Source organism: Equus asinus, chromosome 1 (genome assembly GCF_041296235.1).
Source record: "Equus asinus isolate D_3611 breed Donkey chromosome 1, EquAss-T2T_v2, whole genome shotgun sequence".
Classification (NCBI taxonomy): domain Eukaryota; kingdom Metazoa; phylum Chordata; class Mammalia; order Perissodactyla; family Equidae; genus Equus; species Equus asinus.
In genome coordinates, this window is record NC_091790.1 from 195,636,159 (window position 1) to 195,640,698 (window position 4,540).

The following is a 4,540-nucleotide window of genomic DNA, read 5'->3' on the forward strand; positions in this document are numbered from 1 at the left end:
ACCTCCAGGTCGGTCATTTCCTGAACCAGCTGATGCACTCCTGGACTTTTAGTTGGGGAGACAGCCCTCCCTGTGTGCAAGCCATTTTCCAGAGGTCATGGGATGGGGTGAGGCTATGTGTCCAATGAGAGGAAGGAAATTAAAGGGATGACAGTAAGAGAAAGACAGTCTTGTTCTTCTTTGTTGTCTTGGGCATAACTAGAAGGGATACAGATTTCCTCCTGTCTGTTGAGGAATGTATAAAATAAAGTATATGGATTTTACTTGATTTTAAAACATCTACTCTAAAACTACTGAACCATTTACTTTTTCAGAGTGGTCCTAACACTGAAAAGCTGTGAGGTTTCATAACAGCTTCCATTCCCAGGACCAAGCTGTAAGAGAGTCACTGTATGAAAAGAAGGTTAAAAAAATTTAAAAAGTTAAAATGTCACTAAATGTTTTCTTAGCAAGTTTTGAGAAGCCAATTCATCCTTTAACTAGGAAGAAAACTTTATAGAAAACATAATCAAAGAATTATAATATTTATTGGGTAGGAAAAACACAATATCTAAATTTAAAAATATACTAGAAGTATTCAGTAGCAAATTAGACAAGTCAGAAATCCAATTTATTAGTTGGATACAAACTCAACAAATACTCCAGAATTTTGAGGAAATAGAAAAAAATAGGTGAGAAAAACACTGTCACAGCTGCTTTACTCATGAGGATCTCAAATTAAAAAACACTTAAAGGTCAATCAGAAATGAAATTGAAAAATAAATTGTGTTACTTTTATAAAATAGAACAGCAAAAAATCAAATATTGACTGCAAAGTCATAGATGGACGAATCTCCCAAACAGAATATTGAACAAAAGAAGCCAGACACAAGAGTGAAGACTATATGAAATTTAAATAGTGGCTATGCTTGGGGGCGTTTTTAATTTACTTGGAAGGAAGCATGAGGGAGACTTCTAGGATGTGGAAATGTTCTGTATCTTGATCTGGGTAGTAACTACAAAAGTGTATTCATTTGTGAAAATTCAGTAAGCTGTACACTTAAGATTTGTGTAGTCTATTATATGTATTTTACAGCTCACTTAAAAAGCTTAGAACAATGACAACAGCAGGAACAACATCCCAAAATACAGCGAATGAAAATAACAATGCATTATCTCTCATTGTTCTGTGGGTTGGATAGGATTGGCTGGGCATTTCCCACTTGGGGTCTCTCATGTCGTCACAGTCAGATAGTCACTGAGGCTAGAGATACCTCTAGGCTCACCTGGGCTGGACATACAAAATGGCTTCTTTATGTACATATCTGATCCCTCATCTGGGATGGCTGGAACAGCTGTGGACTAGTCTGGCATGTCTCTCTTTCTCCACACAGACCCTCAATGTGCGTAGCTGGGTTTCCTCATGGCATGGTGGCCTCAGGGTACTTAAAATTATGACATAGTGGCTGACTTCCCCAAAAGTGAGTATTCAAAGGAGCCAGGTGGGATCTACAAGGCTACTTATGACCTATCTTGGAAAACCATGCAGTGTTCTCTACAGCACATACAGGCCAGTCCAGAGTCAAAAGGAAAGGAGTGACAAGAATGTGACTACTGGGAGGTGGGGTTCATCTGGGTGCCATCTTTGAAGAGTAGCTACTATAATGTGATAAATTGGTACTTTTGATCCTATTCCTCATTGCCTTGGACCAATGATGACTTCAGAGCATAGTGATAGCCGCTTCATTTGCAAATATTTTTCTTGAAGTCAACTCTAATCAAGAACTATGCCAGGAAGAAGGTTCTGGGCAAGGCATTTCTTCCTTTGTTAAGTTGTTACAGTAATATCAACCATGAGTATATACCTGATGGCTGGTGCTCCTCAAATATTATAGAAAGATTTTCTCCTGATCTGGGGGCTTCCAGTCACTTCATCTCATATGTGTCATAATGTTATACCAGAAGTAATGCACTGAAAGGCACAATCACCTACTCTTTGCAGGACAAATTCAGTTATAGAGGTAGGTGGGCCCAGTGTAATGTGGTGTGTACTACCCATGAAATAAATACAGCTCCAGGAGCATGTCAGATGCCCTTTAATACATATATCAGTCGTATGTATGCAGTAATATTTAGTATGGAAAAATTACACTTGCTATGATAAAAATCTATATCACTATAATACAAACATAATTTGATAGATCAAGACCTAATCCCACCTTTCTTAGTTACCTACTCCAGATAAAAAGAACTAAACCTTAACTGAAAGCACAACCTGGAGGTTGTTATAAAAATGAACGTATAATGCTTTGGAGAAAAATCTTCAGCCTCTTGAAACTGCCACTCATTTCCAAGCATGGGCAGTTTTGAACAAATTTTCTGGCTTGTTCAAAGAAGAAGTAAATCCCTAAATCCCCTATAACCCATTCCTTTGACCAATACTTAGCTTATGACCTGTATCATGGTGAAATCTCTACAGATAAACTATCCTCACAGCCTCCACAGTGTTTTACACAAAGACATAGAGACTATAGTAAGTAGCCATGTTTAGTGTTAAGTCCATCAACATGAGGGGAACTGGCATGAGATAGTTGTGAAATAAATAGTTCATTTAAGATGAGGAAGTGTCCACATCATCAATATAAAGAAACATTGAACTTGTAGCCTGGGAATTCTTACGCTCATCTACAGTTCTAGTGACTAACAGCCATGAGTTGTCTTGGTGTTGTGTGTTGGTCTGAGCCTGTTGATAACCAATGTTGTGGCTGGACGGGCCCTTGTAGTTTTATGATTGTAAGATTCCCTCAGCAATAACCATCAGGAAACTTGGAAAAAAAAATGGTTTATTACTTAGAGGTCCTGGAAATTATACGGCACACCTGGGGCCACAGGGCAAGGTCATGGGTAGAGAAAGAGAGAGAGAACACAGGCCTGGGGTTCTCCTTGTATTGGTGTTGAGGGTGAGAATCTAGGGTTTTGTGGGCTCACTCTGTGTTGTAGAATTTAAAACAGGAGATCAGAAATTTAAGGCCCTGAAAGAGCAAAAGAAAGTGCTCCAAGTGGTCACTTATGGAAATCAACCAAGATCTCCAAAACAAAGGCGCCTGGGCCCAGGGCGGCTGGGAAGTGTCCTGGTTCTTGATCTAGTCATGTGGTTGGAACTGTGTTTATTTGAGATAGCCATCTTAGAAGCAGATGCCTCTTCGAAGTGGATTCCTCAGCAATCAAAGCTGAAGTTAGGTACATGCGGGACAAAAACGAAAAACCAACTGTCAGGGTTTATGCTGCCCTTGATTGCTTTGAGGATATGGCAAAGAGGTGAAGAAGGGTCTATAATGCCACTGACTACACAAACATACACCCCTTTCTTTATATAAGGCCAAGAAACTTGTTTCAGTCATTTCGACGATCTACATTTCGGTGTATCTTCCATAAAATTAGGAGTTGAATTAAAACATTTTTGAGACTCTTAAGCAAATGATGTGTGGTTATTTGATAGAAAGAGCAAAAGATCCTGCATCATTGGAAAAGATCACCACCAGGGGGCAGATTAGAACATCCTCAGGATTATGTAAGCAGTCATCCGTCCTTTTAAGGGTGGAGAAAGGAGTGATGAAGAACATGGTCATACCTCTCTTGAGAGAGGGTGGTGTGAGGCCAAGAACTGAAGATGTTGGTGCTTCTGCTGCTTCTGGGGCCCAGTATGAGCCTTATTATATTAGTAGCTTGGGCAAGTATATGTGTGTGTTAGCATGAGTGAAGTGGTAGCCAGAGGTTGTGGATTTTTTTATGCTGATCAAAATGAGAGGGGACATCCATGCCCTCTAGGGATGTAAAGGGTAAGTTGAGAAGGCACCAGTCAGGCGAGATGGGGGATTATGATCCTAGGGAGTCTTACAGGAAGACTTTTTCAAAAACGAACAGAGTTCTCTGGGAGAAAGGCGAGGGGTAAAGGCTGTGAATTCTCTGCCTATGTTCATGTCTGACTGGTCCTACTAGCCTTGTTCATCTCTTTGACCTCTGTTTCAGCAGGTTTAGGGCTTGGTGCTCTCGTCTTTCAACATCCAAGCAGGGCTATCTGTAAGAATGGAACGTCTGTGAAGATTGAGTGCCATCCACAGGGCCTTCAGCTCCCAACTGTGTTTTGGTATCGTCAGTTGCCGAAACAGGGCCTCACACTGATTGCAACTTCTAATAAGGGCTCCAAAGCCACATATGAAGAAGGTTTTGACGAAGCCAAATTTCCCATCAATTATCACAACGAAACATTTTCAACTCTGACAGTGACAAGTGCTCATCCTGCAGACAGTAGCCTTTACTTCTGTAGTGCTAGTGACACAGCGCGGGATAGAGATCAGAGACTCAAACAAGAACCTTTGCAACAGCCCCCCTTCCCCTCCCACTAAACCCATGGAGCCCTGTGGAAGGAGGAAAACCACAGCTCCTCTGATTGAGACATCTGTGAATATATGTGTGTCTGCATATGTAAATAGAGAGAATATCTGAGTGTGGAGTGTGGAGAATGTGTAGTGTTTGAGAACCGGCAAAATGGGAATGGAGC

At 40.7% G+C, this 4,540-nt stretch overlaps 1 long non-coding RNA gene across 1 annotated transcript; it reads left to right on the forward strand.

Moving 5' to 3' along the window:
* Nucleotides 1-3,564: 3,564 nt before the first annotated feature.
* LOC139045838 (uncharacterized) lies at nt 3,565-4,311 on the forward strand. The gene is made up of 2 exons (XR_011504986.1): nt 3,565-3,680; nt 4,009-4,311. It is a non-coding gene; the product is annotated as an uncharacterized lncRNA (long non-coding RNA).
* The last annotated feature ends 229 nt before the right edge of the window (nt 4,312-4,540 follow it).